At 36.3% G+C, this 13,587-nt stretch overlaps 1 pseudogene; it reads right to left on the bottom strand.

Annotated features, from left to right (window-relative positions):
- Positions 1 to 13,443: 13,443 nt before the first annotated feature.
- On the bottom strand, positions 13,444 to 13,587 carry LOC142426915 (U1 spliceosomal RNA; annotated as a pseudogene).

The following is a 13,587-nucleotide window of genomic DNA, read 5'->3' as shown; positions in this document are numbered from 1 at the left end:
CATCATTATCCATCCCTTTAAAGTCTTCTCTCCTGGACTGTAAGATCTCATACATAGATTTTCCAAAATAATTGCTACTCTAAAAGCCACATGCCCACTCTTGCTTTTGTTCATTTCATTCCCTCCACTTTTTTGGTTCCCTCCAACCAAACACTCCCCCACACCCCAAGTAGTCATCTAGATAAATAGCACAGCTCTAAGGAGCCCTGGTGGTGCAGTGGTTACACGCTAGACTGTGATCTGCGATCTGAATGGTGAGCAGTTCAAAAGCACCAGCAGCTCTACAGGAAAAAGACTGAGCTTTCTACTCCTGTAAACAGGCATGGCAGCGGTTCTCAACCTTCCTAATGCCACACCCTGTAAGACAGTTCCTCAGGTGAAATATTTATTTCTAATTACAAATAAATGAAATTTTGTCTTGAAGCATGGTGCAGCATGGATAACAGTCTTAATATAATAACAGTAAACTATATTGCTACATTTTGTGACAGTATGCGTAAAAAGCCAACATCAATGCCAAGGTCGAGATAGCTTCTTTCTCACCAATTCAGAAATTCCTGGGGCACTATTTTCAAGAGCACAACGAAGATCGTCTTCCACAACAAGTTTACTTCTGTGTTTAGACTTGATAACAAATGGCTGGAAAACCCTGTTTTACAAAGATATGGTGTTGAAAATGGAAAAAGAAGGTACAACAGAGTCTCAGACAGAACAGGTTATGACTGCAAACACTTGATCCAGAATTTTATAATTGCATTGTAGAGAACTCAGTTCTCATTGCATCGCTGTTAAAAAGTTCAGTGAACTCCTCCTGTGCTGTCTCGGGAATATCTTCAATTTTTACTGTGAATGGGCTTCAGCAAGTACAAATGTGGTGTGGTGTCAGGTAGATTTGGAAAGTATGATGAAATTTCATCTACAAGCATGTATAAGCATTCTTTCACAGAAATTATCATCACAATTCTTTTGTCTGGTTCAATGTCATGTTCCTCAAAGAAAGCAGATACGGTAGGCAACATGTAAATTTTATTTTCATCTGATTTTTTTTTTTTGCCAAAGTTGAAGTTTCATTTTGAATGAGTGTATCTTTTCCAACAAATCAAAGCAAGTTGCATTTGGTCCTTGCAGTGATAAATTTAACTCATTCAAGATGGCAAAGTTGTCAACCAAGTAAGCTATTTTCTGCAGTTCACTTTTATCACTGAAAAGTTGTTCAAACTTCGGCCTTGCTTTCTGATTGAAAAACGTTTTGAGTTCATCATGAAGCTCAAAAACATGTTTTAAAACTTTTCCTTTTTACAACCATCTCACTTCAGTGTGAAATAGCAGAGCATTATTTGGTGCATCCAACTCATGGCCCAGTTGCAAAAACAGACGACTGGTTAAAATACTCACCTTTACAAAATTGACAGAACTTAGGACGTTTTCATTACTTCCTTTAAGTCTTGTGGCAGTGTCTCCATTGCTAATATTTGCCGATGAATCATACAATGAATTCTGATGACTTTTGGTAACTCATTCAGTACCAAACATTGAAATCTAGAACAACATCCTAGCATAGCTGGAGCACCCTCTGTGCAAACACCACAAACCTTTTCCCAACAGATCCTATGCTGTTTCAGAAATGAACCAACTGTGGCAAATACATCTTTATGCAGTAGTTGTCATTTCAAAAGGTTTGCAAAAAAGAAACTCATCTTTAAAGTCGCCAACATTAATATACCTAACATAAACTAGTAACTATGAACAGCTTGCAACAGATTCATCAAGCTGGATGCTAAATTTTTGAAGTGGAGCAGATTTAATATCCTAGATTACCTGATCAAGAACATCACCAGACAATCCATCTATTCTTCTACAGACAGCCTCATTAGATAAGGAAATTGCACTCAATTTTGTAACAAATCTGTCTCTGAACACAGTCTTTGGCCGCTGGCGATAGTAAACCCTCAGCAATGGTGTGAGGTTTCATAACTCTGGTGATTCTGAGTGCCACCAAATATGAAGCTTCAACGGCTGCTATGTTTTGTTTGTGGTGCTTGCCACCAGTTTCATGTCTGGCTTTCCTGAGTCCATCAGCTTTGCTTCTAAAATAGTTGGAGTCCTTGCTGGCAAAGCTCGGATGCTTGCTACCAAAATGGTGTTTAATTTCTTCAGCTTCACAGATTCAGCTGATAGAACTACACAACAAACAACACATTGCGGTTTCTCAATTCCTGCTGTAATTATTGAGGTAAAACCATACTGTAAAAAGTTCTCACTATGTTTTCTTAATGTTCTTCTTTACATGATCTGTTGTCATGAGATAGTTTGCTAATGAAAATAATATATAACAATAGCTTTAATAATGCAAAAGATACATTTTGTATTAGGAACTGAGCAGTGTCTCAGTTACTAAGAGCATTGGAAATATGTGTTTTCCAATGGTTTTAGGTGAACTCTGTGAAAGGATAATTCCACCCCCAAGGAGGTCACGACCCACAGGTTGAGAACCATCAAGTTATAGTCTCAGAAAGCCATGGGAGGTCACTATGAAGCAGCATTGACTTGATGGCAGTGAGTCTTGTTTTTTCAATTAGGAAACCCTAGTGACATAATGTGAAGTGCAGGGAGCTAACCAAATTTTAGCAGTTCAAACCCACCTGCTGCACAGATTAAGCCAAAGTCAAACCCCTTGCCTTTCATCGCTATAATCCTTATGGGAACTGCTGGTTAGATTTTCTTCCTACCTTTTCTCTTCACTTAACCCCCATGTACCCTGCAGGGATCTCAGAGTGGTTTTGAATCATCAGCTTTTCAGTTAATAGCCTAATTTTAAACCATAGCTCCACCAGGGCTCTTTCTGAAAAGAAATTTTATGGAGGAAGTTCTACTCTGTATAGGATTGCAATGAGTTAGAATTGACTCAGTAGCACACAAAACACACACACAATAAAAACACCAAACATTCATTGCCTGTATTGTCTGGAGTCTACCCTTGTTCCTTCGCAGATTAGGTATTTGTGCTTCCTTAGAGAGCCGTATATACTTATGTCTCCTTTTCCTGTAGTGTAGAAACTAGAATGGGGCTATTGTTTGCATATTTCTTTTCTCACTTGACAATGAATTCTTTGTTCACTGTAACCTGAGGTACAGTCTGCCAAGAATATGCAGAGATTTTACACCACAATCATAGTCCAAGTGATTCCAGAATCAATCAATGGGCAACTTCCCTCTCCCTGAGAATTACTTTGCTTCTCTCCTTTGACTTCCATTCTCCAATGCAGACACTCTTTAAAGCAGCGGTTCTCAATCTGCGGGTCACAACTCTTTTGGGGGTCACACAAACCTTTCACAGGAGTTGCCCAATTCATAACAGTAACAAAATTACAGTGATGAAGTAGCAACGCAAATAATTTTATGGTTGGGGTCACCCCAACATGAGGAGCTGTATTAAAGGGTCACAGCATGAGGAAGACTGAGAACCACTGCTTTAAATGGTTGAAGCTGTATCTTTTACTCGTTTGGTCAACTGTAGCCTCTCTCAACACTATTTCCAAAGCTTCAAATGATACCTAGAGATGAAAAATTCCCTAATCTATATGACTTTCTTTATTTTCCTTCTAGGCTCAGGTTGCTGTTTGCATTTCAACTGCTCAACATTGTAATGTGAATAAATCACACTAGCTCAAACTGCTTCCTAAGTCAAAAATTTCCCTTTTATCTTGTTGCTACCTTGTAATACACATTTTTTCCCAATAGCAACATCTATACTCTTGTCACCCTATTGCCAAACTTAGAAATCAAATAACCATCATTTTATAGTATATATGTATAATATTATATTATATTAGTTAGGGTATAACATAAATGTTATTTCATGTTACCCTAAAATATATATAAGGCATTACAATTATTCCAGATTTATTAAAGACATTCAGATTTGCAACTTAACAAAAGTTTCTTAAGTCTATATAATTTTAATGATCAAGAGTTACCTTATACTCTGTGCTGGATTTTACTTTCCACATATTTTTAATCCATATGAGAATGCTATAATTTTTCACTTATTTGGAACTGGGCATTGAGATCAAAGAGGTTACAGAACTTGAAATGCCACTTGACTGAGCTTGCTTTTACTCATTGTTCTTCCCTTCAATATCCTCTAAAGAGAGTTGCCAGAGGATGTTCCATATAAGAAGGGCACCATTCAAATCCTATTTTTACTGAATCCTCACAGCTTTAGATTGGTGCAGATTTCTTACACTGGTGTTTAATTCCAGATAAAGTTATTCCACAATTTTGAAAATCAACCGATAAATTATATTTCACACCAGATTCTCCAATATTCTCCCCTTACTTATGCCAGTGACATTGAATGACAAATATTCCTGTCTCCAGAAAGCTTTTGGGACCTATCTCTAATATACCCTTGACCTAAGAATCTTTAATTCATCAAGTCAATATTTCCCCTGCTGAATCTCCCTTTGTTTCCATTAAACATTGTTGAATTGATCATCACAGATGCTTTGTCTTCTGATCTTGACTTTTCCCATGCCCCATTATTTTACCCTGTCAGTTGTATTTCCAGTGCTTTTAGCCCCTTAGGAGACCTTCCTCTAGGACTGTGTTTGACAATGTTCTACTTCAATTCATTAGGTCTTTGATATCTGACAGTGTTTCAAAGCTGTGCAGAAGGTTTCAGTGGCTACTTCCTCTGAAGTAGGTGGTTGACTCCTACTTATTCTGGAAGTTCCACTGACTCCTGTTCTCTTTGGGTGACCTTGATGACATTTCAAATACCAGTGACACAGCCACCACAGTACAACGAACTGATGCATAAGAAATATGACTGACGGGGAGTTTTCTTCGCAAGTAGAGTTCCCCATGGCGATGTGAATGGAATAAAGCATGTGGGAATTAAGCCTTCCTAATCTTTGTTGCTGGGGCACAATTCAAAATGAAAATATACAGCTGCAAAAATCTATTAATTATCAGAACTGAAAGTACATGAACTATAACATCTAAGAAAATTGAAAGTCATCCAAATGAAATGGAACAAATAAAAATAATATCTCAGGTATTAAAGAGTGGAAATAGATGGGTATTGGGCATTTTGAATCAGAAAATTATATGGTTTGCTCTGCTTGGAATGACATAATCAAGAGAAATAGAGTTGAATGCATTATTAAAAAGGGCACTTCAAGGTCTGTATTGAAGTACCATGCTGTATATTATAAGATTATATCTATTCTTCTCCGAGGAAATTTTCAATCGATATAGTTATTATTCATATTTATACATCAACCACCAAAGCTAGAGATGAAAAATTGAAAAATTCTACCAATGTTGTCAATCTGAAATTTATAAAACATGAAATAAATATGCATTGATAATTCTTGGTGATTGGAATGCAAAGATGGAAACAAAGAAGGAACAGTAGTGGGAAAATATGGTCTTGGTGATGGAAATGAAGCTGGAGATCCCAGGGTAGCATTTTGTAAGACCAACGACTTGTTCATAGCAAGGGTCTTTCTCCCACTGCCCAGATGGTGACTAATCACATGGACTTCTGCAGCTGGAATAACATATAATCAAATTGACTGCATCTCTGGGAAGAGACAACGGAGAAACTAAATATCAGCAGCTAAAATCAGGCCAGAGACTGACAGTGGCAAAGACCATCTACTGCTCATATGAAGCTGTGGGAGGAAATCAAGAACATCATTTATGAAGGAAGCAAAAGGTCATTAAAATGTAAGAAAGAAAGGAGAATAGTATATGTCAGAAGAGATTCTGGAACTTGCATTTAATTATACAGTAGCTAAAACAAATGGAAGAAAGAAAAAAGTAAAAAAACTAGACAGTAAATTTCAAAGGGCAATTCGAGAAGATCAAGCAAAATAATATAAAGATATGTCCCAAAGGCTGTGCTCCACTCTCTCCTCCTGCCCCTTCATCTGCTCCCGTGTGCTCTGATCAAATATGTCCATCTCCCATAGCTGCAGAGTCAATGTCGTCCTTTGGAACAAGTTCTTTTCGGGGGAGGGGCAGGAATCCACTTAATTTATGGTGCTGGGGCCAGCCTCCCAGACCTCTCCACCGGTTCCGTCCTCCACGCCGGGATATTGCATTCACACCTTGCGACACTGGGTTGAAGTCTGGTCCCACTTTCCCTGTGGAGATATAAACCATACCCTCCCCTTGGGTGGATTAATGCCCCATTTCTGTCATGCTGATTGTACTTACCTCAGGGGACTCATGTTGTACCTGTCCCTTTGGGTCTGGCTTACCTCGCTTAACATAATTCCTTCCAGCTCTTCCCATGAAATAACGTGTTTCATGTGCTCATCGGTGCTTTTTAGTGCTGCATAATACTCCATTGTGTGTATGTGCCAAAGTTTGCTAATCCACTCGTCTATCGATGGAAACTTAGGCTGTTTCCAAGTCTTTGCTATTGTGAATTGTGCCGCAATAAACATTGGAGCGCATATGACTGGTCGTGTTTTATTTGCTGCTTCAACCGGGTATATGCCCAGTAGAGGGATGGCTGGGTCGTAAGGTAGATCAATTTCCATTTTCTTTAGGTATCGCCAGATTGCTTTCCACAGTGTCTGTACAAATCTGCACGACCACCAGCAGTGGAGGAGGGTTCCTATTTCACCACAGCCCCTCCAACACTTGTTGCTCTCTGATTTACTGATCTGAGCTAGCCTGAGGGGTGTTAGGTGGTATCTCATGGTTGTTTTGATTTGCATTTCTCTTATGGCAAGGGACTTCGAGCACTTTCTCATATATTTATTGGCCATATTGATCTCCTCTCTAGTGAAAGTTCTTCTCATTTCTTTTGCCCACTTCCTTAGGGGGTTAACTGTTTTCCTCTTTTTGCAGGTCATGATGGTGTTGTAGATTTTAGTAATGAGCTCTTTGTCTGAGGGAGACCCCGAATAGGGCAAGATATGACAAAATAACGAGGTATAAATTACCAAGGGCATATGAGGGAGGGGGGAAAGGGGAGGGAGGGGGGGAAAAAAAAAGAGGACCTGATGCAAGGGGCTTAAGTGGAGAGCAAATGCCTTGAGAATGATTGGGGCAGGGAATGTATGGATGTGCTTTATACAATTGATGTATGTATATGTATGGATTCTGGTAAGAGTTGTTGGAGTCCCTAATAAAATGTAAAAGAAGAAAAGAGAAAAAAATGATTAGGGCAAAGACTGTACAGACGTGCTTTATACAATTGATGTATGTATATGTATGAACTGTGAAAAGAATTGTATCAGCCCCAATAAATTGTTAAAAAAAAAAGAGATAAGGAGGAAGAACTGGAGGAAATATAACTAATTAAAAAAAAGATATGTCCCAAAGACCTAGAATTAGAAAATTAAGAATTAAAAAATGCTCAACATATCTTAAACTAAAAGAACTCAAGAAAAAAATAAACCTAGAGTTGAAATATTGAAAGATTTTGTGAGCAAAATATTGAATGGTACCGCAAGCATCAAAGAGGATGGAAAAAATACAATCGTTGTACCAAGAACACACCACATTCCACCATTCCAAGAGGTAGCATATGAGCAAGAGCAAATGATGTTGGAGAAAAAGCTCAAGTTGCTTTGAAAGCATTAGCTGGAAACAAGGCCCAGAAATGGATGGCATACCAACTGAAATGTCTCCATAAGGCGATAAAGCATTGGAAGCACTCACTCATCTATGCCAGGAAACCTGAATGATAACTACGAGGTCAACTGATTGGAAGAGATTCATATTTGTACTCATTCTGAGGAAAGATGGCCTAATGGAATGATCAAATTATAGAACAGTATCACTAATATCTCATTCACATAAAATTTTGCTGAGGATAACCCAAATAAAGGTTGCAGCAGTACATTGACAGGGAGCTGCCAGAGGTTCACGCTGGATTCAGAAGAGGATGTGCAACAAGGACTATCATTGCTGATGTCAGATGGATCTTAGCTGAAAACAGAACCCTGGAAAGACAGTTACTTGTGTTTTAGTGATTCAAATGCCAGGCATTTGAATGTGTGGATCATAACAAAGAACGGATGACCTTGAGAAGAATGGGAATTCCAGGACTCTTCATTGTGCTCATGCTGAACCTGTGCATGTATTGAGAGATCACTCTTTGAGCAGAACAAGGGAATAATGTATAGTTTAAAATCAGGAAAGGTGTGTGTTCAAGTTCTATCCTCTCACCATAATTATTTGAGCTGTATGCTGAGCAAATTTTCAGAGAAGCTGGCATATCTGAAGAAGAATATGGCATCTGGATTGGAGAAAGGCTTACTAACAATCTGTGACATACAGATGACAAAATCTTGCTTGCTTAAAGGGGGAAGAATTTGAAGCATTTGCTTGTGCTGATCAAGGAATCCAGCCTTCAGTATATATTACAACTCAAAATAAAAGAAGACCACAATCTTCGCAAATGGACCAATAGGTAGAAGTATGATAAATAGAGAAAAGATCAACATTTTCAATGATTTTATCTTGCTTGCATCCACCATCAATGCTCAAGGGAACAATGGATATATTGCTTTGGATAAATCTGCTGCACGAGACCATTTTAAAGTGTTAAAAAGCAGGGCTGTTACTTTGAAGACTAAGGTGTGCCTGATCCAAACCATGGTATTTGGAATTGCCTGCTCTTCCTGTGAAAGTTGAGCATAGGGAAAATAAGGAACACCCACCCCGCCAAAAAAAAAAAGAGTCAGTGCATTTAAACTATGGTGTTGGAGAATCACACTGAAGTACCATGGAGTCCTTCTCAAAATCTACACAGATGTGCCTTGGGATAAATATGGCCGGAATGTTCTGGCAAAGATGGCAGTACTTCATCTCATGTACTTTGGACATGCTTTCAGGACAGACCCGTCCCTGGAGAAGGATGGCATGCTTGGTTAGTTCAGGGCCAATCATGAAGAAGGCCTGCAATGAGATGATGAATTGACACAGTGGCTGCAACAATGGGCTCAGTCATAGGAACAATTGTGATGATGGCACAGGACCAGGCAGTGTTTTTTTTCGGTTATGCATATAGGGTTGCTATCAGTCAGAACCACTTTTACAGAACCTAACAACAGTAATGTCTTATCTATTTCTTCCTAAAAGAAATAAAACAAACAAGTGAAGAAAGGAAAAACAGTCATTGTATTCATTCAATTTATCAGCAACTCTACATGGGGTTTGTGAAGTCGTAACCTTTGCTGGAGCAAAAAGCTTCCTCTTTTTCCCTTAGAGCTATAGATCATAACCCAAAGAATAACTATATCACCAGGTCTTTTAATATTATACGGAAAATTTCCTCTAAATGTTGCAATTTCAGTACAATATCTTATAATTTACATATCATTGTCTAAATTATAATGTGTCTATAAGTCTTAAGATCCCTGGTGCCACTGTAAGCTAGGTATTGGGCAGGTAATCATGAATCTATAGCTCAAATCCACAATTGGTGGGGACGAGACTGTGTGTTCCCAGAAGGTTCAAAAGTCTCAGAAGCCCAAATGAGGCTCAGCATGTGTCAGGGTCAAATGATGGCAGTGGCTTTTGTTTGGTTTTATATAAACTTCAGTTGCACAAATGGAAATAATCTAAGCCCAGTAAAAATAACATTGAAAAATGTACTCTATTTATACAAAACAAAATCCAGAATTTTGGCATACACATTCACAAAGGTACCCTTCGTAATGGATACTGAGTGGTAGAGAACAGCGAAACATTTAGTCGAATTCCTTCTAGAGCTTAACTATTAGACCTAGTCAAGGTGAAAGGGGGAGTAAAAGAGAGAGAAGGAGGGCAAAGCTTTGCTAGCGATGGAAAAGTCCTGAAACAAGTATTGCTTACCCTTCTCTATGCATGTGATTGAATGAGAGTACTATACGGTAGCCCTGAGCTGGTAGTCACCTCAGGATTTATTCAATATTTCAGACATGGATAATGTCACCTGCATAATGTGAAGCGTTCTCACATACCCAGAGGTTTCTTATGAAATGTACATGAAGTTTTCATTTTTGTCTGAAAAATACCCAAAGGATCTTGTATCTCATTAGGAAACACTGGCAATCTTTGCTATCTGGTCTTTCTGGTAACATTAATGTGCTATCTAGCACATGAATGTATTAAATAAAGCTCTGTCAAGTAAATAAATACAAATAATTGACACATTGATATTTATTCTTCTTATTAAAGTGAGACTGTATTAACTATTGTCTATCACCTACCATTTCTCTCATTTTATGAAGCTGTAGCATCAATTTTAATAAATCATTTTCTTGCATACAGAAATTCAACTAATAAAAAATAAGATTGAACTGAAGTTTAATTAAATCTTTTCTCTTTATTAAAAATAAATGTAAGATCCTTTCATGTTGACTGTCTATCAAAACATTTTTTATGTCCTGTTTTGAACCATTTTCATAAAATTCAGTCTCAGTGATTTTCATGTAACAACAGGATTGTTTAAAGGAACAAAGGTTAGTGGGAAATAGTTTTGTTTGCTCTTCTCCTGCCTCTTCAAACCGGATTAATGTTTGGAGCTGGCCCTTGGGTCGAACATCTGTGTTAGTAGAATTATTTCCAACCTGCAGAGTAGCACTTGAGAGAGATTAACGTTTGATTCACTCCATGATAACATTGGGAAGCAGTAAGCTTTAACCATTTTGTTTTGTTTGTTTGTTTTTTCCAGACCCTAGGCTAGTTTCCTATCTTGACAGCAAACCAATTTGATATTCTGTATATGCAGTATGAATACCTGTAAAATTTGAAAATAAAGATAAGAGAGTAAAAGCATGATTAAGAATAGCTAAATATTTTGATAGCATTACTTCTGGATCACTGTACCTCTCTGAGGATATCTTTAACTAATCACGAGTTTTGTTTCTGATGTGCATGTGAACAACAATGTGATACAAAATACACCTGACAGATGTCCTCAAGAGATAACCTTTATGAGGATAATTTCCACTTCCAGGTTGATTTTCAAAGAGCAGGTGGTGGTTCAGGAAGCCCTGGGGGTACAACTTTAACAACCCAACCTCTGAATTGAGCTCAGTTCCCTTAATTTGTAATTGTTTTAAATTGAAATATATTTCATTTGTATATATTAGTTCAAGAAGTATTTGCATTTAGTTCATGAATTTTATTTCTATTTGTAATTAAGTTATGGGACACAGTGAGTTGTTACATTTAGTAACATACCATGCCTTAATTACAAATATTTCTGTGTGAAGAAAATCACTAAACCTTCATCCTCTTAGTGAGAAATAAAATTTCTGAAATTGCACTTGATCACATTAAAGGCGTTCGCTTGCATTTGAATTTTTAGGCCTCATTGTACATTAAGTCATAATCATTGCAATTAAAGTAGATGACATTTACTCAAATAATGTAAGATTAGAGTGAATCATATAAATACAACTAATCTTGATGATAAAAATGATAATTCTTTTCTGTGAGGCTTTAAATCCAGAGGTTTGTGGGCTTCTAGCTGCCAGGTAACAGTGTTCTCTGTAAGAGGAGGCTCTTCTCAATGGAGTTATCAATACCACTTAAAAGCAACTATACTAGGTATCTGGAATGATATGAAAATCAATTATATGTGCATAAAATCAAATTCAGATTTCATTGATATTAGATACATCAGAAAATTTAAACCAAAAAATAAATAATCAAGTATTGGTTGAATAATTGTCATTGATATACCACACCTGGGAACAATTTAAAAAGGAGAGACAGGAATAGGTATAAGTGTACCAATACTGTAACTTTAAAAAGGAGAAGTCAGCAGATACATATTGAGTTTCAGCATTGGTTAAAATAAAATGTAGATATAAGTACAATGATCTTTTAAAAGCTAAAAAGTATAAAAGAAAATTATTCCAGAAAAATTGCATAAATGAAAAGAATAAACAATTAAGCAAGAATACATTTTAAATAATATAAATCATTGTAAAAAATAAATTACAATTATGCCAATACATAAACAGTTTAAATGATTTTTAAGACACATCGAAATTGGATCAAAATAAAAGTTATTAAAGCATATAAAGCTACAGTGAAAGGGTAAAATAATGAAAACATACATGCCAGTCAAACATACTGCACGAGAGCATATCTAAAATTATTTAACAAATAATATTATATATTTTATATAACAAATAATATTAAAAGATGACTGACTGATAAAGTTAAAATTTTATATTACTTACCACTAATTAAAAGCAAAGCAAATCTTTCTAAATAGTGGAGTAATAAAAGATTGACTGAATGTGTGTGGTGAATGACTTTCGGTACTAAATCCCTATGTAAATAAAACAAGTAGTAATAAAAGGCACAATAAACACAGAAAACATATTTATGACACACTCATGCACAACAGACAGTGTTCATATTTCTATAAATATTATTGTGATTTTTAAAAGAAAGATTGGAACATTTCATCAGAAAAATAAAGTTGATGCTTAATAAAATAAAAATGACAAATATTCAATAAAAATATGAAAACACAATCCACCAAGGAATGTAAAATTATAATGAGATTTTACTCATATTATATTAGCAAACATTTTAAAGGATACATAAGCATTATTTGGGGAAGTTAGTCCTATTGAACTTGATTTATCATGACATGTCAGTGTCATTTCTAAAAGACGGTTTGACAATATGAATGAATAGTGAGACCCAATTTTAAGCCCCTGGTGAGTCTCCTCTGACCATGGATCAGCGATGTGAATAGCTTGTTATCATGCAGAATGCATTGGAAAGTGAATTGTTGCAGATGCAGCCAGGTTAAAATTTAGCATCCTGACACTTTATACCCCTTATAATCCACTAAAATTTGTTCTAGTTTTTAATATTTTCTACTTTTTAAAATTGGGGTCCTTATCTGTTTTACTTTGTTACAGTTGTAAGTTTTTGTTCAATTTTATCTTCCTGTATATTAAACCCAGGACAGGTAAATGTATAGAAACATTGTCTTGATTAATGGTTCCTTGAGGGTACGGCAGGGGAGTCAGGAGGAAACGGGGAGCTAACAACTATGAGAAAAAGAATGAAGAAAATGTTCTAAAACAGATTGTACAACTCTTCTTGATGTGAATGAACTACTGAATTGTATGATATGTGAATTATATACCAATAAACTATTGGAAATATTTGTAAATAGTGATATACAACTTGACCCAGAAATTTATTCTAGAAATTAATTTTAATAAAGTTATCATTAATATAAATACAGCTTTACAAGACTATTCATGATAGTAACATTTGGAATGATTAGCAAAATAAATTCTGATTCATTCATATGATTAAATAGTGTATAGTTATTTTGTAATAATATATGCTTAATTTGAAATAATTTTAGATGATATACTTAGATGTTCTCAAAAATACAACAGGACAAAATTCTCAAAATTGACCTTATATATTTATTTATTTATTTTACAAGGGAGAGCGTAAACACAGTCCCCCACTACCACAAATTATGCAGTCGAACGTCCTGCATTTGGGGAAATCAAGTGCAATGAGTAAGCCTCGCCATGAGAAAACCACTTCGTGATCATGGTGTCTCCCCTGCCAGGTAAGTAT

Source organism: Tenrec ecaudatus, chromosome 14 (assembly GCF_050624435.1).
Source record: "Tenrec ecaudatus isolate mTenEca1 chromosome 14, mTenEca1.hap1, whole genome shotgun sequence".
NCBI classification, from domain to species: domain Eukaryota; kingdom Metazoa; phylum Chordata; class Mammalia; order Afrosoricida; family Tenrecidae; genus Tenrec; species Tenrec ecaudatus.
This window is presented reverse-complemented; position numbering and strand designations above follow the sequence as displayed.